The following is a 21875-nucleotide window of genomic DNA, read 5'->3' as shown; positions in this document are numbered from 1 at the left end:
TACTGTATTTAAAATAACAAAACTCTACTCTGTGATGATTTACAGTTTTAAAAGTTCATGTTTTAGTTTCAAAAACTGCAACTACTATTCTTTTGTGGGTTCCTCTCCCTGTCCCACAATGAAAACAAGAGATTGTGTTTTAAATGCCATTTCAGATATCCCTTTCTGAGTGGCTCTTAAAAAAAAGATGCTTAGCAGTTTTCTTGTTGAAGTGTGTTAAACAAGAGTGTTTAAGTGTTTCTTGTTTAAGTCAAATTTATTCACAATTTTTTGGTTTTTATTTACTTAGTAAAATGTTGTCAGATTTTTAATGCTGGAGTAAACTTTCACATATTTGTCCCTCAATTTGTCAAGCTGTTTTTCTAAAATGGAGAGAACTGTAAATAGTTAAAAAAAAAAACCCACAAATTCTATATTCCTTTAAAATTCCCACCCCATGGATTTTCATAGTTGAATATGGATAGGGATTTCTTCCCATGTCTCTAAGCATCATACAGCTTGGCATACAATCCATATTTTAGAGCTCATCATTGTCGTCACGTGGTACCTAGCATGTTGGGCAGTCCTCTACTAAGACCTATAAAACAGTTACTTTTAAAGTTATGAGAGAATAGCATTGAAACAAGTATACTGTCAAGGGTGAAACAGACCACCAGCCCAGGTTGGATGCATGAGACAAGTGCTCAGGGCTGGTGCACTGGGAAGACCCAGAGGGATGGGATGGGGAGGGAGGTGGGAGGGAGGATCGGGATGGGGAACACATGTAAATCCATGGCTGATTCATGTCAATGTATGGCAAAAATCACTACAATATTGTAAAGTAATTAGCCTCCAACTAATAAAAATGAATGAAAAAAAAAACACATATTCTTGGCTTCTTATGGTTGATGTGAAAGTGGATGTTTCCGGACAGAGCTGTAGTTACTGAGGACTCTGTTTTATTTCTCTACAAACAAGTCAGTCCTTATGAGTCTAACATAGTTTGCCTTTGGACTTATCTGAAATTTGAATCAACTCAAATATAGCTCATATATATTCAATATTCCTCTTTTATAACTTGATTTGTTGTTGTTTTATATACCCTAGGAATTAGCAACATAGCAAATGGCAGGAAATGGCCATTAGCTATTTTGCTTAGAAGGGTGGACAGATAAGTACTGAGAAGCTTACTGTCATGTCTTAGAGTGTTTAAATGTCAAGCATATTAAAATATAGCATTAATCTATGTACAATCTTCCCATAAATCTATTTTTTTTGGATTAATGAACCTATTATAAGCAAACAGACTAATGTTATGAGATATTGAAAACTCTACACTATTGGGGGAGGATTAACATATACATAGAACTATATATACAATAGATGAATAACAAGGACCTACTTACAGGACAGAGAAGATATATTCAAGACATTATTGAATATACTGCAAGGTATATTCAATATCTTGTAGCAATCTATAATGGAAAAGAATCTGAAAAAGAATACACATATATATGTATAACTAATCATTTTGCTGTATACCTGAAGCTATACCAACATTGTATATTAACTATATTTCAGCTTATTTAACGATTAAACATTTTAAATGAGAAACAAAAATAGCAATATACCTAGTCAAAGGATCACCTGGAGAAGGAAATGGCAACCCACTCCAGTACTCTTGGCTGGAGAATCCCATGGACGGAGGAGCCTGGTAGGCTACAGTCCACGGGGTGGCAAAGAGTTGGACACAACTGAGCAACTTCACTTTCACTTTCGTCAAAACCAAGGGATCTTTTTTTACTCTTTGATTAAACAAATCTGTTTTGTTTCTCTCATAAAATATCCACTTTATCCCTTCTAAACATCACTGACTCGATGGATATGAGTTTGAGCAAGCTCCGGGAGTTAGTGATGGACAGGGAAGCCTGGCATGCTGCAGTCCATGGGGTCGCAAAGAGTCGGATATGAGTGACTGAACTGAGCTGAACTGAAACAGCACATTACTAGTTAAAAGCAAAAAGATAACGTGTTATAAAGGAATATACAAGAAATTGTTGCCTCAGAATGAACATAATGATTGTAAATCAGGATGTCCCTTCAGTTTTGAATATCAAGATCATGAACATGATGAGCAAGGCTTCTTCCCTAATAATTACAAAAACCTCCCCAAGCTCCCCTTTCCTGAAGACTTACTTTTAAAACTGAGAAATAACAATATCCAGGATGCCATCATAAGCAACAGTCTTAGGTTATCTCTCTGTTCTTATTTTTGTTTTGTCTTTGGCTTGCATTGATGAGAGCTTATTTCCAAGTAAAACGCATGAATCCAAACAAAAGAAACCTGAGCAGGCTAGATTTTTTAGTGCATGTTTTCCTTTCATTTTTCAAGTCACAGAAATAAATATTTCATTCTGCGAGGGGGCTGTATTTCTTATAAGAATGATGTACATAATGACTGGTAAGAACTTCCTGTCATTGAACTCGAGTTTACTTTTGAATGTCTTTTAATATATTCCTATCATGATTGTGAATCACTTTTGCTTTTATGATTTACTGTTCACTACACAACAGTGTCTCTTGCTCTTCTCACTGAGCGTGTGTATAAGCCAGAGGGACATTTTCTCCCCTGCAACTATTATTCCTCTCTGCTAGTATTTTAATTATTTATAGCTGTCAGGCAGTTATTTGTCTTTTAAAGGTCTTCCAATCCCAATCAGAATGAATAAACAATTAAAAGGAAGAAAGGTTTTGTAGATTTTCTTTTCCTTTTGATTGTGTGTGTTCTATATAACACTTAAATTATTCTTTATGAAATTAGTACATCCAGGAAACCGGAGATTTATGCCTTAGGCTGGGTGAATGGAAAACATGTCAGTGCTTCCTTTGTGAGGTTTCCAGGGTGCCACAGGAGATTTTTAAATGCGCTGCTTATTTATGTTCTCCCCAGCTCTTTTTCAGTTTATTATAAAGCTGGAAAAATAATTAAAATGTTGCCCAGCCCTTCCTATGCTCTACACCTCACTGAAAACTTGTCGGCAGAGCAAGCAAGCGTTGGTCATGTCTCAATAAAAAACAGATCCTGCCAGGGATCATGCCAAAACCAACCAAGCATGACAGTCAAATCAATGTATGTTTTGGTTTCAATTTTTATTTTTGCCTTTGCTTTAGCAACTTGACTCTGGTATATGTTGTTCCCTATGGCTTATCATTTTATGGCATGACAGTTCCTGAAATGGACAAGGCTTCCTGCTTACCTCTGCCATGTGTATATGTGTGACAACATAAACTATAAGAAAAAGTGACATTTGACTCAGTAAATATTTGTGTTATGTCCCCTACATCTGTTTTACAGAACTTCCTCTATACCTCCATCTGTATTCACTGAACAATACTGGCTTCTACCTTTTGTCTGAATGTTACCAGTTCTGGAATCAGTATCCCAATTTTCAAGTTAGACTTTTTAATATTATTGACCCAAGAGACTTAATTCTCTCATCAGTTTATATTCACATCATAAAACATAAATTAATTTGGTTGTTTTTTATTTATTTACTCATTTTGCTATTTGAGGGGCAGGGCATACATACCATGATGCATGTCAGACCACACAGCCAGCATATTGCTGCTGAGTCATATAAAAATCTCAAGAGGGATTATCTTTTTAATTTGATATTAAACTGAGCATAAAAATTAATGGGTCAAAACTTCGGTCATTTAGAAGCTTGTTTTCTTGGATAAGATTATCCCTGAAGCTGTTAAGTGCTTGGACTCTAATACATTCTAATCCTGATTTCAAGTCTGTATTTTTTAGTTATTGTCTGTGTGACTTTGGAAAAGTTACTCAGGCTCTCTTGGTTTTAAGTTTCTAGTTAATGGAATTTACCCCATAGGATGTGTTATGTTTTCTTTACCCTTTTCCCCTGGTGGTTTTGTAAGGTAGTATCCTGTTTCATACTACCGCTGATTGTTTTTTGAGTTTCATGTGCATATTTACTTTTGTTCTTTCCTGTCAACTTAAAATCAGTGATGATTTAATATATATTGGCTTGACTGTCTGTACAATAAGAAATTCAATATGACTTTCATCCCTCTTCACATTCCAGTGTTTTGTAATGTACTTTACATATTTTTGGGCTTCCCTGGTGACTCAGATGGTAAAGGGTCTGCCTGCAATGCAGGAGACTGGGGTTTGATCCTTGGGTCAGGAAGATCCCCTGGAGCAGGCAATGGCAACCCACTCCAGTACTCTTGCTTGGAAAATCTCATGGATGGAGGAGGCTGGTAGGCTACAGTCCATAGGGTTGCAAAGAGTCAGACACAACTGAGCGACTTCACTCACTTTACATATTTTTGGAAAAAAAAAACCCTTATCTTTGCAAAATAATTATTAAGAAGTATTGTTTTGCTTTATGATCTATTTAAAGCAATGCTCTGTCCTTCTCTCTGTTTAACTGAGTAATTTTCTCTGTAACAGTCTGTAAATATTGAGGGACAGCTAGGTACCATTTTCTTGTTTATGAGTCTTTTATCTCAGGTTCCATGAACATCACACCCCTGATTTCTTCCTACAGAGTATGTCTGCTCCTTCTCAGACTCCTTGCCAGCTCCTTTACTTCTCATAGACCCCTAAATACCACACAGTCCTGTGTGATCCCTCCAAATTCTCACCCACCGGTGTGGTTTTTACAAACCATCCATTTGAAAATGACTTAATTTCTGTGTCCTATACTCTCAACTTCCCTCATAGCTCAGCTGGGAAAGAATCTGCCTGCAGTGCAGGAGATCTGGGTTTGATCTGTGGGTTGGGAAGATTCCCTGGAGAAGGAAATGGCAACCCACTCGAGTATTCTTGCCTGGAGAATTCCATGGACAGAGGAGTCTGGCAGGCTATAGTCCATGTGGACACGACTTAGCGACTAAACCAGTAAACCACCACCCATACTGTCAACTACCTCTTTGGTATTTTGTCTTGGATTTCTCCCTCAAATCTCAAATTTATCCAAAATGGAGTTTGTAATTTCCCCCAATACCCAAAACCTCCTTCTGGTGGAGGAAACTTTGTATAACTTTTGTAGTAACCCTCTATTTGTAATACTGCTTTTTGTTTTAAAGTCTATTTTTTTTTTTTAATAGTGAGTATATGGAATACAGTGAACCAAACTTTTTTTTTTGGTTAGTGCCACTCTCATTTATCTTTTTCAGTCACTTAACCCTCCCTATGTTTTATATGTGGCTGTTATAAAGGGCATGTAGCTGTGTTTAGTTTTTCATCCAGCCTGACAATCTGTGTTTTTACCTATGGGTTTAGTCATTTATAATTATTCAAATTAGAAAAGTATTTTGAGTGCTTACTCTTATTTTTTGCCCTCTGTTCTACTTTTTTCATATTTTTCTTAACTGTTTAAGATTTTTGTCTTTCATCAGTTTTTTCTCTATTATTAATAGTTTTTTATCTTGAAATTCTTGAAATAATTTCAGGCTTAGAAAAGGTTTCAAAAATAGTACAAAGAATTTCTGTATACCCTTGGCCCAGAATATCTAATATTAATATCTCATGTCACTGCAATGTCAAAATCAGAAAATTAATATTGATATAATACTATTCTTTAATATGAAAGTATTATTAAATTTTGTCCTTTTCCCTATTATTCTTCTTCTGGTTCATGTTTCAATCCTGGAACACATGTTGCATTTTGTTCTCGCTTCTTTTTAGTCTCCTTTAATTTGGGTCACATCAATTTTTGTCATTCATGACCTTGCATTTTTGACAAACACTGGCCTGTTATATGGTTTAATGCCTCTCAATTTAAGTTTGTGTTATGTTTTCTCATGAATAAATTCAAGCTATGCATTTTTGGCAAGAGTAGGAGTAGGATTTATTCTTTTCAGTGCATCATATCAGGGTCAAATAATACCTATGCGTCTTACTATTGTTGATGATGGGCTTTCCCAGGTGGCACTAGTGGTAAAGAACCTACCTGCAATGCAGAAGATATCGAGATGCAGGTTCAATCCCTGGGTTGTGAAGATCCCCTGGAGGGAGGGCATGGCAACCCACTCCAGTATTCTTGCCTGGAGAATCCCATGGACAGAGGAGCCTGGCAGGCAACAGTCCACAGGGTCACAAAGAGTTGGACAAAACTGAAGTGGCATGACTGAGGTTGGACACAACTTAGCATGCATGCACTGTTGATGTTATTTGTGATCACATGGTTAAAATAGTAGTTGCCAGGTTTTCCCACTGAAAATTTATTATTTTTCCCTTTATGATAATAAGTAAGTTGTGGGGAGATACCATGTGACTATGTAAGTATCCCAATTTTTATCATAGTTTTACAAGCTAATTATAGTATATATTAATGATTCTTGCTAGAAACAATTATATGGTGATGCTTGTCAAAATGTGGTTATTTTATTTCCATCATTCTTTCCAAGTTTAATAATTAAAAGTCTACAACAAGGAAGAGTTTTTCCTACTATACTATCATTTATCTATCTTCCGTTCTTCTTTCATCTCTCTCTCTCATCCTGTCAGTTCATGAGTATTAGTTTTATTTTATGAATTTTGCTGAATAACTTTATTAATTTGTTGCTTCATTTGTGCCAAATTCGGTCATTAAGAGGACTTTCATGTTACTTACTGTCCTCATCAGATTTTGAGGATCCCTTACTCTTTAGCACTAAAAGATGTTTTAAGATTTTCTTGTTTCCTCTCCCAGCCTTGGAATCAGCAACTTCTTAAAGAAATGCAAATTTCTTTTATTAGATAATAGTATTTAGAAACCAAGATCTGGGCACTAAGGGTGCTCATTGCTCCTAGAGCATCATTATTTGTAAACCCTTTGAGTAGGCATTGCTAGGAAGTGTATGTATTTTTATACACTTATTTCTATATTTATATACAAGCATTTGTATGTAATGTATAATTTATCTAAACTAAACCATGAGTTCACACTGACATCTGTTTCCAGTCCAATAGCATAGGATCTTTCTAGCCTCTCCCTTTCCTTACATATTACCCTTTTCTTCAAGTGTGAGGAATCTAGCTTTTATTATCAACAGTGTATTTACTTCTTTGTTCATTCTTGGAATACACCTAAGTGTCATTTCAGAATTGCTAGCACAGATCTCTGGTAAAACAAATTTACTAATTAGAGTACAATAGCTATATGTAGTTCTTTGTCTTAAAATATAGAATGAAAATAGTATTCTCCAAAGATAATTAGGTTAGTTATTTTCATTTTCATCCTCTTCAGTTTTATTATTTATTTATAAAATACTTTACTTAATTTGATGTTATTAATAATTCATTCTGAATTACCCCTACATCCATCCTGGTTGATACCAAGAAAAATTTTTATTCAGTTTGGAATGTTACCTTACAGTCTTTTGCCTTATTTCTTTTTCTGTTTTTTAGCATATAGGGTGGTTCATTAATGTAGGTGGCTGAATCTTAATTTCTTTCTTTTGTGTAATAACTCTGTGTAGAAGTATTAAGCTCACTCTTGTTCCTTTATTGTGAATTTGGCTACTTTAAAGATAATCTGACTTACTGCTGCCTTCCATGTCAATGTAGCAAAATCCAGATTCTTTAGTTAATTTTTCTTATTTAATGATGGGGAAATCTTCTGTATTTAAGTATCCTAAATTTTCCCCTTTACCTGTCAACTACTTTATATTACTTCTCTTTTCCTTTTTGTATTTTTCTATACCAGGAGAGGACTGTCACTTCCATTCGAGCATAATTTTAAGTCATTTCTCATGGTCATGCTGTTTTTATGAATGCACTTTTTTCTATTTTTTACTTTTTTTTTTTTTTTTTTTTTACTATTTTTACATACTTTTTAAAAAATTGTTTTTACACTTAAAGCAGGCTTATTCTCTCTGTTGATGGTTTTAGATGGTCATAGTAGCTTTCCACTTCCTTCAAGTTTTTGTCAGGCTGCCGCCATGAAGGCTTGAGACAGGGCAGAGGCACATGAGAAATTATTCACTGAAATTTGGTGGTTTTTTTCTTTTTATCTTTTAACTTCCAGTTATTTTGAAGTTTGGAAATTCTTTCTCTTCAACACTGAAAGTGTTGTATGTTTGTGTTTATGTGTGTGTTTTAATCTTTTCATTGTTAATTATTGTGTTTGGAGAAAATATTGAGAGAGTCACCATTGGCTTTAGATCCCTGAAAACCCCTAGAGTCTTTTATCGCATTTCCCCTCTACTAATTTAAGTTTCACGTTCTATTGTTCATGGGCTATGTCATAGACTTTTTGAAATTTTATTTTGCTTATTTATGTGAAGATCTTAATATTTTAATCTGTCAAAACTTTCATGGATCTTAGAACATTTGTTTAATCCCTTGCCTTCCACCTTTTATGCTGGGGTTTTTTAAAAAACATTTATTTGGCTTCTCTGGGTCTTAGTTGCGGCATGAGGGATCTAGTTCCCTGATCAAGGTTCTGGGCGCATGCCCCCTGCACTGAGAGTGTGGAGTCTTTAGCCCCTGGACTACCGGGGAAGTCCGTGTGCTAGTGGTCTTCTTCAGCGCTTCTGTTTTATTCTTTTAAATACTTTCCACATTTAAATGTTACTTGTTTTTCTTGAGACACTTCTTCTTTTAGATTTATGTACTTATTTTAGAACTACTTCTTTGTTTTCCATACCTTCTAACCTATTAGATTTTCTTTCCTAAATTTTTTTTTTTCCTACTTGAGGTACAGCCTTTAGTGCCAGAGTATTTTTAGGAATAAAATTTTATGTTTATCTGAGGGAGTCCATCTTCTGTTTTCATTTAATAAATATTGTTTGTGGGTTATTATGTATAAGTATTCTAGGTTGGGTAATTTTGGAAGGAATTTTTGGGTTTTGGTGACTTTTTTTTTTTAAATTCTTAGCAGTTTGCAAATATGTCATTGTGTTTTTGCTACTATTATTGTTTTGAGAAAAACTGTTGTCCATGTACCTGTTAGTCCTCTGTTGGTTGTTCTCTCTAGCTGCTTTAGGATCAGGTCTTTATGTTTAGTGTTCCACGGTTTCCCTGAAATTTATCTACTTGTTGAATTTCCTTTTTACCTACTTTGGAATTCATTGGGTTTCCTTTATAAATGAATTCCTATATTCTATAAATTCTGGACAGTTTTTTGGCAATAACTTATTTATTATTTATCCCCATTGTGTCTCTCCTCACTTTCTGATTAACTATATATTAAACATTGCTATCATGTCTGCCAAATCTCTTAACTTCTCTTTATATGTTCTGATAGGAATTTTGATTAATTTCTTCAATTCTGTCTTCTGTTTCAGTAATGGTCTTTTCAGGTGAGTCTAATGTTTGATCCATCTTTTGAGACATTTTGTTTAAATTGTAACATGTTTATTTATAAAATTCTATTTCTTATTTTTCAAGCCTGCTCTTCTTTGAGGGCCTTTGCTTATTTTTGTGATTCCACACTTGTTTATTTTGAAATTTTTTACATAGTTTTAAAATAGTTTTTGCTTGGAAATTCTAATGCTGGATTCATTTTGAAACTAAACTGGTCTGTTATTTTCTTCATAACTTATTTTGAGTGCATATATGTGTTTATGTGTTTGTTTAGCTTGCTGAACTACATATTCATTTAGTGAAAAACCATCTATCTATTCATATCTTAATATATAACTTATAGCTAATCTCAGGGAGCTCCTTGAATTCCAGCCACTGAAAGGAGTCTCATTCTTATGTTTTTACTCATTTATTTCATTATTGTATAAGTTAAGTTTTAAAATACTATTTTTTTTATTAAAAAAGAAAAAAGCTCCATTGTTAGGTATGCTTTCAGAGCCCTGCGTATCCCAATGTCTCCTTTTGTGTCCTTATAGTTAGCCAGGATTCCTAGGATCCCTTTGCTTGTGGTATTTAGTATTCCAGAAAACTTACACGTCAGCCGTTCTTATCTATTGAAATTAATCTGTATTGCCTGATGAAGCCTGCTGAATTTTTATCTTTAAATTTGAAAGTATCATCAGAATATGGCTTCTTTGGAGTGTTCTTTCACTAATTATGAAAGGCACCAAATAATATCTATCTGCAATCATTTGTCTTTCTTCAACTCAAGAAATTTTCTTCTACATATTTATAATGACTTCTGTATTATCTGTGTTTTCTCCCCAATTTTGCCTTATATAATTATATGTATAATTTATATAAGATATATATATAGTTTGTATTATTATATATGTAATTATATAATTATATGCACTATAATTATATAGTTTGTATATTAATAGTATATGTAATTTAGCTCTTTAATTGGTGTCTTGACTCTCTTCTCATTATTTTTCATCTTTTTATTCTTCTGAGCTCTATAGATCTTCAAATCTGTATTCCATTTAGCTAAGTTAAATTTATATAGAAAAGATTGTATGCCACTTCCAATAAGATATTTAATTCAAATACATTTATTTAATATCTATAGAAATCTTGAGTGACATAAAACTATTCCTACTTTGTTCTTACCTCTGTGTTTGAAGCATCTTCTTGAATCTTGTTGTTTTCACTTTGCTGCATCATTTCAGAGAAAGGTAGTTAATTCTAATGATTTCAAAAAGTCCTTTCCACCTAAAAAATTGTTTCACATATCTGCTGACTTTTATCTACCTTCTTATTGAGAAGAAGCTCTATGGATAATCTTCTACCATGTGTTGTTCTCCATGCAAAAGACCTCTGCTTTTCATTGTAGGAGAGAGCTTTGTGAGGTTAGTTTTCTGCTAGTCAAGGCTGGTAAAAATTGGCACTATTCTGATCAGGATAGAACAGTTTTTGTTTATTTGGAATTTTTTTTACATAGTTTTAAAATATTTTGTGCCTGGAAATCCTAATGCTGGGTTCATTTTGAAACTGAACTGGTCTGTTGTTTTCTTCATAGCTTACTATTTTGAGTGCATATATGTGTTTATGTGTTTGTTTAGCTTGCTGAACTACGTATTCATTTAGTGAAAAACCATGTATCTATTCATATCTTAATATACAACTTACAGCTTAGTATCAGGGAACTTCTTGAAATATAGTCATTGAAAGGAGTCTCATTCTTATGAGGAAATATAGTTTTTAATACAAAGGTAAATACTTTTCTGTGGAACTTTATGAGTAAAATTTTGGATACTAATTACTCACACATTAAACCAATATTTAAGTCTAATGGTCATGGACTAGACATTTTTTTCTTTTTTAACTGCTCAGAACTATTTCAACAATAATTCTCTTTGCCCACTCACATGTTCCTATCAAGAAGTTATGTTTGAATTGGGCTATTTTACTTATCTTTCCTTGATTTAAGTTTATAGTTAAAATTTTGAATCTAAAGTTTATGGGAAAATTTTACCCAGGTTTTATGTTCTAAGAGGAATTGTCAGTATATTTTTCTACTAACACCTGAGCCGTTCTTTCAGAAAGATAGCCTTCTGAATAATCTTTTTGTCCATCCTATCATTTCTCACCCATTGTGGAAATAGTACCCATTGCTTACCAACACCTAGTATACAGATTTGTTGCTTATGCAACCACCTCAAGTAAGAGAATACCTACATCATTGTCTATTTTATCCTCCTGACTTGGGTATATTAGTGTAAATTTATTATTGCCCCTTACAGTTATCTCTGAGACCAGGCTTTTTTTTTTTTTCCATAGGAGAGAAATCATGTAGCATAAATTTCTTGTTTTTGACATTTTCCAGTTTTCAAGTATAGATACAAGTTTTTTTTTCTTATTTTTATTTTCAGTAGGTTATTTCTATAATGATATATCTTTATCTAAAAATGTTGATGCTTCAAAGCGATCTTAACAGTTTTATATAAAGCCAGATCTTTATAGAATTAATTAGCAATTCATCTAGTTCATTTCCTGAGTACCTACTATAGGCATTTGATTTTAGAATTTAATTTGGGAGAGTTGCCTATTACTTTCTACAGTTTAGGTAAGAAAATGGGATCTATACATACACAAACTTGACAAAATATTTGTAAGAGATTGTGAGGCAAACTATGATAATGCAAATTACTGATGTGCGATAAAATAGATGATTTCATAAGAGAAAGTCATCACAGCCAAGTCTTAGAAAACTAACGTGAATTAGAAAGAGAACTGGTGGGATACAATTTTACTGGAGAAAACAGTGATTATATCAGTATGGCCACAGAAGCCAATTCTATGTAGTAAAGGAGTGGAAACTATGTTCAGGAGGATTGACTGGGAATAATCTTGAATTTTAAGGTGAATTTTGTGCCGAAAGTAATGTGGGTGAAAGTAATACCATGAAAATGATTGTTCTAGTGAGGTTAGTGCAGGAGCCAAGAGCAGAAAGAAGTAGCCAGCTAGGACACTAGCGGGATCTGGTCACAAAATGGTAAGAACAGACTTAGAGTGGTTGGAGTGCAGCTGGTGAGGGATGTCACAACACAAAACTAGCAGGACGTGGTAACTGGTGGGTGAGTTGTACGTGATCAAAACATTTTTGCTAATTAAAAGAGACATTGTGTATGAGACAGCTTTTTCAACTTTGTTAGGTTGGGGGATTGATATTGTGAATGATGTTGTAACAAAGTACAGTATGACAGTGTGACAAGTCCCAGATCTAGAAATAATTGACACAATAATGAACTGCTTTTTCCTCGAGCCAGATGTCTGGTGCTTTTGGCTGCCCATGTTTTACCCCGCTGTGTTCTGGCTCTGAGCTCTGCATACTTTGGGTCTGTATTAATCTTTATTCTCTGTTCTTATTCAGCAGAATAACACTGCTGCCCCCATAGGATATTCTTAACCAGTTCTTTTTCCTTAATTATCCAATTTCACAAATACTGAGCACCTTCGCTATGTGCAAGAACTTGTGCCAGGCATGAAGGATAAAGGAGATGAGAAGTGCCATGTGGTGACTGTGTTCATATGTAAACTCAAGTACGTTTTCACTAGTATTTTTCACATTTGTTTCACTCAGACGAGCAAGAGGCAAATACTTTTCATTTGGAGAGAACTGTTGTTTTTCTCAGTCTCTTAGTAAATGACTGCTTTTTTCCTGCAGTTTGGGACATTTACAAACACCAGGCATTTATTTTCATTTCCACTAGGGGACAGTGTGTTACCATTAGATTTTTTTTCTTCCATATCAGCAAATTATATGCAGAAAGGAAATTTAGCCTCTGATTATTTGGATATGATTTTGATTATCTTATACATGTGACACAACTTTAAATATTTCTAAAGTATACAGTTTTGATTTTTGTGTATTTTATGTGGTATGGCTGGATACATATGCAGATATATATACAGATTTTATTTGTTTAGAATGTTTGAAATTTTGTAGCACTTAGATAATTTTTACATGAGTTCACCAAAACAGGGGTGGATGGCAGAAAGATATTAATATCAAAACATAAGCCACTTGAATTTCAGGACAGTTTTGTAATTCATGGAAATTGAACTAAGCTTTTGATATGAAATTTGCTGAGAAAATGTAATGTTTACCCTTCCTTAAGGATTATTTCTTGAGACATTTAAAACCTATATTTATATATATTTTTTTAATTATAAATTTTCTTTTAACAAGGTATATTGTGTTCTTTAGGAATGCTATTCATCGAAGATGAAAATCTCTAAAAGATTTTCTTTTATATTGTCTAAAAAGATTTGGAGAACAGTGATGTCATAGCTTTTCCTGCCATTCTTTGAGACAATATCTTACAAAAGTCACATAAATATGATTCTAACAGCATACCATAAATTTGTTTATACCTCTTTATTCAAGTACTGATTGTGTGATTGGATAATAGGGTTTAATTTTTTGAAATATACCTTTTAAAAAGTACTTTAAGTTTAGCTACACTGGGTATGGCTTCCCTGTTGTCTCAAACAATAAAGAATCTGCCTGCAATGCAGGAGACCTGGGCTTGATCTCTGGGTTGGGAAGATCCTCTGGAGAAGAGAATGACTACCCTCTCCAGTATTCTTACCTGGAGAATTCCACGGACAGAGGAGACTGGTGGGCTATAGTCCTGGGGTGGCAAGGAGTTGGCCATGACTGAGCCAGTAACACTTTCACTTTTCACACTGGGTGTAGTTTTGCCGAAAGTTGTCCTTTGAGAAAGCTGAAAGGGACAGTTGATCGGTTCGGAACTTTGAGGATGTGGCGTTACGGAAGATGGACCACTTATGCACTTGCAGTGTGTTGCTTCTTCATCACTTGCTTCTGGAGTGGCAGACGTTGCCGATCCAAACTGTGAGGTGGGTGGTGATGCTGTGCTGTGCTTAGTCCTCGGCCGTGTCTGACTCTGCGACCCCGTGGACTGTAGCCCACCAGGCTCCTCTGTCCATGGGATTCTCCAGGCAAGATACCGGAGTGGGTTGCCAGGCCCTCCTCCAGGGGATCTTCACAACCCAGGGATGGAACCCAGGTCTCAGAGCAGGGGAAAGAAAAGCTGCTGTGAATGATGAGGTACCCCCTCCATCCCCAGTCTTCTGTGACAGTAAAGAAATCCTCTTCCCCTTGATGTTCAAAGACCTGGCCAAAGGCTTCAAAGTCCCATGAGGGACACGTGGACCCCAGTGTTCATCGCAGCACTGTTTACAATAACTAGCCCATGGAAGCAACCTAGATGTCCATCAGCAGACGAATGGATAAGAAACCTGTGGTACATTTACACAATGGAATATTACTCAGCCATTAAAAAGAATGCATTTGAGTCAGTTCTAATGAGGTGGATGAAACTGGAGTCTATTATACAGAGTGAAGTAAGTCAGAAAGAAAAGCACCAATACAGTGTATTAACACATAACACCCTATATGCGAGATAGCAAAAGAGGCACAGATACAAAGAACAGACTTTTGGACTCTGTTGGGGAAGGCAAGGGTGGGATGTTTGAGAGAATAGCATTGAAACATGTATATTACCATATGTGAAATAGATCACCAGTCCAAGTTCAATGCATGAAACATGGCCCTCAAAGCCGGTGCACTGGGACAACCCTGAGGGATGGGATGGGGAGGGAGGGGGGAGGGGGTTCAGGATGGGGAACACATCTACCCCCACGGCTGATTCATGTCAGTGTATGGCAGAAATCACTACAATATTTTGAAGTAATTAGCCTCCAATTAAAATAAATAAATTAATGTTTAAATATTAACAAAGGAAACAAAAACCAAATGGGGCCTAATTTAACCTAAAAGATTTTGTGGAGTAAAGGAAACCTTTTGACAAAACAAAAAGACAACCTACTGAATAGGAGAAAATATATGCAAATAGCATAACCAATAAGGGATTAATATCCAAAATATGTAAGCAGTTCATAGATATCAATATAAAAAATAATGTAATTAAAAAGTGGGTGGAAGACCCGTATAGGCCTCTTCTTCAGGGTTGGCCCGCTCTCATGCCTTGAGGGTATACAATCCTTTTTTTTTTGGTTGCAAATCAAACTCTGAGTTGCAACCAAAAAAAAAAGTCCCATGAGAATTTTTGCATTGAAAAAATTTTACACTACTGAAAATAAGAGATAATAATCATGGGAAGGAAACCTCTCCATCAACCAAAAAAAGAAAAAAGATACAGTATGTACAAAAAAACCCTCCAATTACAGGGTTGTATTGATAAGACTTAATTACTCTAGAGTAAATTGAGAATTATATTTTTAAAAGATAAAAGTAATTAGAACTTTCATTAATCTTTCATCTAAACACAGTGTATTTCTTCAGAGAAATGTCTGTTTGGAGCCTCTATCCATTTTTTAACTGGGTTGTTTGTTTTCTTTTCTATTAAGTTGTATAAGGTTTTAAAACTATATATATTATGGATTGTAAATCAATTATACTTCAATATAAAATAAAAATGTTTTTAAAATAACATATTTTATCCTAATCCTGAAGGTACAAAGTGATAAGGAAATAGTCAAATATGACAAGTTTCTAGTTAAAACCCATGGTGAATTCTAAATGCTAAATAATTTCTGTTTGAGGATACAAAAAACTTAAAATAGCAATTTTATATTGATATTTTATTTATATTTTTCCTGATATTTAAAAAAAATCCAGCTGTAAGAAACTCTTTCAAGATGTCAATGAGAAATTGCTAACCTGCTGAATAAAATTAAGTACACATTTTTCTGTTGTTACTCTTAGCCTGACTTCCATTATATCTTTCTTAACCTCTAAATCAGCAGAAAGCTAAAACTTTGTGAATTACTGCTATGATTCTTTTGGTGATCTTTTATTGAAATTGCAATATTCAAATAAAAATGTTTCTTTGTACAGATTTTGAATATTTTGGTGGGGGTAAATATTCTCTAAAAATGTAGACAATATTTTGAATTATCAGTCTTATATAGCAAATCAAATTTAGTTCCTTGAATTTAAATAGTCTTGAAAGTAAGTTTTACAAAGCTTACTTTTCTTACTAGAATAAAATGTGTTTATTCTGAAAAATTTGAAAATAAAGCAAAATATAAAGATGAAATAAAAATAGCCAATAGCCATAAATCTATCATCCAAGAATAACTCTTGTTTACATTTTGATATTTTCCCTTCCAGTAATTTAAGAAACCTGGCTACTTTATGACCAGTTTCTAGTTTATAGTATAGTTTTAACCAAGAAAAAAAGTAAATGTTGTATTTTCCAGCTAGAAGTTACATTATTATTTTATGAGACAATAGTGTTTGCAAATGTTATATTTTTTCCAAAATGTGACATTGTTATTAAATGAGTGATAAAGTAAAACAAGTAATTCCTGTTATGACAATAATTTAGATTTAAGCAGAAATGTTGCGATGCTATGGACTATAGCCTGCCAGGCTCCTCTGTCCATGGAATTCTCCAGGTAAGAATACTGCAGTGGGTTGCCATTTCCTCCTCCAGGGGATCTTCCTGACCCAGGGATGGAGCCTGCATCTCTTACTCTCCTGCATTGGCAGGTGGATTCTTCAGCACTAATGCTACTTGGAAAATACCATAGACTTTAACATACTTTTTATATATCCTCCCATTTTTAGTTTAATTAAAAAATTAATGCTTTTGCTTTTTATGTGTTATATAAACATTGATGTACCATGTTCACAGTTTATTCTTTCTGACTGCTGAGCATAAATCAAGGTAAACCTGAAGCCTAGGAATGAATGTTGCTGATGTTACACAGAGAGCTTCCCTGATGAATCAGTGGTCAAGAATCTGCGTCCAATGCAGGAAATGTGAGCTCAGTCCCTTGTTCAGGAAGATCCATGCCCTGGGGAAGGAAATGGCAACCTATTCCAGTATTCTTACCTGGGAAAACCCATGGACAGAGGAGCTTGGCAGGCTAAAAGTCCATGGGGGTCACAAAAGCGTCAGACACAACTTAGCAACTGAACAACAAGAGTTACACCTTGTAAATAAACTGCTGATTAATTTGGGTACTTTTTTCTTAATTTTTTGTTGGGTGCCCACTTACAATACCTACATAAATTCTAGCTTATCACACTGATATGCCACTCTAAGAATCAGTCATTTCTTGTTGCAAAATATTTCCTGTCCATCTTGGAACTCTACAGTATTTTCCTCCTCTTTCTCTCATCATTTTATTCTGTCTCCCTGAGGAACCATTCCTGCCTTCTGTGATCCTACCACACTCTGAATCCCCTCATTTCTCTTATGCCTAGCTATAGCAATATTACCTACAGTCTAGTCTCTTGAGAGTCCTTTGGACAGCAAGGAGATTAAACCAGTCCATCCTAAAGGAAATCAGCCCTGAATATTCATTGGAAGGACTGATGATGACTGAGCTACTGAACTGGCTTTTTTTTTTTTTTTTTTTGCTACTTTGTGTTCTACTTCTTTACTTGTCAAGTAATATTTTACTGCCTGTCATACATTAGTTATAATACATTGTAAAAGTAGTTCTGGCTTATTTTAGCTTCCTGCAAAGAGTAAAATTTGTTCTGGAGAGCACTTGTATTATTGGGAAATCAACTTGCTATTCTGGTGGTGGTTAAAGCTTTTTTCAGGCAGCTCTTGTTCAGTTTTGTCCTTATTCCTGGGCTGTAGGCATGGCCAATCAGATATCTCGGCTGAAGGTCATGAATGTTCACCAAGGTCTCCATGTTCCAGTCTAAATCACATCTAATCTCCTTCTAAGTACAGAGCAGCTTCTAAAATCTTTGCTCCTCCCTCCAGCTTGCCAGCAATTATTCTCTTTTAGTCCCCATGGAGTCTCTTCCTATGCAAGCACCGAGTAGGAACTGGCCAAACAAGTGGAATTTTCAGCAGAATTTTAGGAATTCTTTGCAACTCTCCCCTTACCAGGATATTTTTTGCCCAATATGAGCAACTTGGGCAATTTTAAATTGTAAGCTCCGTTTTTAACATCCAGAGAGACCGTCATTCTCTTGGGCTCTATTTCTCCTCTTCATAAGTTTTGAAAAATTCTCTTAACAAGACATCTGGGCTGAATGTTAGCCAACGGTCTCTGCTTTCAAGGACGGTGGACATGTGTTGGTTACTGTCTTAGATCTGTAAACAACATTTTTACCTAGAGTTTTTCAGGTTTAATGGTTGTGTATGGTGAATTAGTGAGTAGGTGATATCAACTACACTGTTGTGGCTCCACAAAAATATTTCTAGCAGCTGTTATAATAGAATATTTGTTAGATGTCAGTGATTTATATGTCCTACTTGGTTTAGTCCTTACCAAAAAAATTTTGTACGGGGAGCTAAGATCTCACATACCTAGTGGCCAAAAATCCAAAACATGAAACAGAAGGAATATTGTAACAAATTCAATAAAGATTTAAAAAATGGTCCACATCAAAAAAGTATTCAAAAAAATCAAGAGTACATACCATCAGCATGACTTCTCAGTGTTCATGTTGACCTTGTGTAGTTTTAACATTAAACTTTTTATTTTGTAATATTTGGAACACAGAAAGGAATGAATGCACATACATATATGTAAATATGGGTGAATGATAATAAAATGTCCACCTGTAATGCCCTTCGCATCTTTGTCTCCATTAAGGGTTAAAATACTGTTTTGCAAATCTGCTTTCAGCAGGAAATGCATTTTAAAGTTTTATTTGCATTTTTTTTTACTTATGTTATCAATACTTTTATAGAGAAATGGGGTTTTGAGATGAGTTTGAAATCCATAAATTATTTGTATATCTAATCTGTGTACCTACTAGAATTTTCTAAGTATGTGTCTGTCTCACCATCTTGTTTAAATCAGCTAGCTCTTAAAATTCCATGCTTTTCAAAGATGAAATGATTGAGCTCAGGCAGAGAGGGAAAACAAATATTTAGTGAAATACCATAGGTTCTTTTCACTGAATTCAAATCTTTGCAAATGATGCCTATAAACAATTGCAAATCTTTAAAAGAACATTCTTACTTAAATTCATTATTAGTTAGGTATGTAAGTTATGGAGCAATCAAATGAGCATGGAAGATTTATTCTAACATAGAGAAGTGTGATTTTTCTAGCCCTCGAATCTTAAACAGACTTTTCCCCCACCTTCATTTCTTTGTTACTGTGCTGCTTTCATTATAACTGTAAACTGGTTTCAAAAAGACTATGCAGATCACCTTTTCCTGTATATTTTTGAATGGAAAGTCTTAGTTATCATCATCTGTTATATATCTCAATTTAGTGAGACTTAGAAATAGATGTGTGTCATACACTGCAACATTGTGGTTAACTAATCATTAAGAGTGACAAATATGTGTCTATAGTTGTTTTCTAGTTTTTTCAGTTTTAGAATACTTATTTCTATATTTATGAATGGTGTGTCATGAATGATATCTACTCCTATCAGTGAATCACATTTTAAGCTCAAATATATCTGGCTTTTAAGTGATTTGTTAGTGTGATTTGATATTCTTGAAACTGATACAGAATTTGAAATCCATTATTGAAATGTCATTAAAACTCACTCGCAAGAGGCGAAGTAGCCACTGTTCAGCCCCAGTGCATCTTCCCCATCGCCACCTCTTAGAACACAATCAGGGAAACTGATGAAAAGACTAGCTAAAGCAGAGATAATCTCTTAACGATCATCATCAAAGATGAGAAACCTAAGCCTGGGCTAGTGTAGGCATGGTGGTAGTGGGAAGGCTTGAATAAGATAGCATTCTTTGCACAGTTGCCAGACTTCTGGGTAAATATGTAAATAGGAGTAAACAAAGTAAATACTTGTCATTGTTAACAAATGAATCAAATGGAAAGGGTGAATATATGTCCATCAGAGTCAGAGCTCCCTTTGCTTTGAATTTGTTACAGTTTATGGAGTGTTACAGTGTGTAAGGCATTGAACTAGATTTTTCATCTTCAAAGATAAAATATTCTTTGCATCAAGAAATGAATCTTGTTATATGGCAGCCTGGAAGGGAGAGGAGTTTGGGGAGGATGGATACATGTATATGTATGGCTGAGTCCTTTTGCTCTTCACCTGAAACTATCACATTATTAGCTGGCTATACCCCAATACAAAGTAAAAAGTCTTTAAAATATGTGAAAGAAAGAAACTGATCATATGGTGGAATAGATGGTCAGCTAGAAAGACTATGAGAATTTAGTATTTTAGAAGAATTCACAGCTATGGAAACATGTATATTCACCTCACTTAAATTGAGTTGGAGAACAGCAGTCAAAGGAGATTTCAAGAGTCGCTGATACCCGAGTTGAACCTCAGAGTAAGTCGGGTCAGCTAGGCTAGGATGAGAGTGGGACAGCTTTTCTGACAAAGGAATTAGTTAGTGCAAAGGATGAAAGCTTGAAAAATGGCTTGTTTGGGCAATCTTAAACAGTTCTACATAGCTTGGAGAACTGAGTGATTTTAAGGGAATGGTAAGAGGCTTGGAAGAATAAAAGACCTGCCAGGTAAAGGGTTCATAACTGATCCTGAAGTTTAAAGATAGCCTTCAAAGGATTTTAGGCAGAATTATGATGTGATCAAATTTTTATTATTTATACTCAGTATTTTCATTGCTATGTAGGATGTAGGATAGAAGAGGACAGGCTTTAGAGAGACTACGAGATTGTTTCAGTAATTTGGGGCCTGAGGTATTATGCTGACAGTGGCAGTAGGGATAAAGATGTAGAAGCAGGGGGTACTAGCGATATATTGAATGTTGGGATAAGGCATTACGGATGGTCCCAAAGTGTAGAAATTGGTCACTAGATCTCTCTGTTTGGACATAGCTCAATTTACAACCCAAGGACCTTAAGGTATTAGCTCTGTTTCCACTTTCATTTTCCTTTCATATTATCATCCCTTCATACATTCAGGAAGCCTAAATTTAAAACAAAACAAAACAGAATTTCATAGAATATGAATTTCAAAGGCAGAATATGATTTCAAAGGCAAAAACCACATTTTAGCAACTTGTGAGGTAACTCATTTCACAAATCTGCCTGATAATTTACTTAAGAAAAAGAAGATTTTTTTCCTCCTCCACACCAATTCTCATAGTTTATAACAGTCTGTTGATGAAGAACACTAAAAAAAAAGATGAAGAAAAGAATTGCATCATCAGAGAAATGCTCACACTTCAGTGAAGAGCCAAAGTTGGCCAGATATTGAATTCAGGGAAAATAACCTTTTGTTTCATAGTATTAGCATTTGAAATTGTCAGTGCTTTTCTTGGTACTTTCAGCAGATATTTTTTTCTATAACAAAAGTGCTTGTAAAAGCATTTCTCCTTTATCTAGGGCACCATGCCCTTGACAGTGGCTGCAGTCTGATTTCTAGCAATGCTGAGCCCAAAGAACAGCAAGCCAGTGCAGAGTGACTCCTTAAACTCATACTAACAGAGAGTCTATGATTGGTGGTTGCCAGGGTCTGAGTCTGTGATTGGTGGTTGCCAGGGTCTGAGTCTGTGATTGGTGGTTGCCAGGGCCTGAGTCTGTGATT

General features: G+C 34.8%; 1 protein-coding gene across 2 annotated transcripts in view; it reads left to right on the top strand.

Annotated features, from left to right (window-relative positions):
- Positions 1-21875, top strand: part of CRPPA (CDP-L-ribitol pyrophosphorylase A) — a 397343-nt gene that overhangs the window by 326947 nt on the left and 48521 nt on the right. The window lies entirely within an intron of this gene.

Source organism: Cervus canadensis, chromosome 3, assembly GCF_019320065.1.
Source record: "Cervus canadensis isolate Bull #8, Minnesota chromosome 3, ASM1932006v1, whole genome shotgun sequence".
In the NCBI taxonomy this organism is placed as follows: domain Eukaryota; kingdom Metazoa; phylum Chordata; class Mammalia; order Artiodactyla; family Cervidae; genus Cervus; species Cervus canadensis.
Note: the sequence above shows the minus strand (reverse complement) of the source record. Positions and strands in the feature narration are given on the sequence as shown.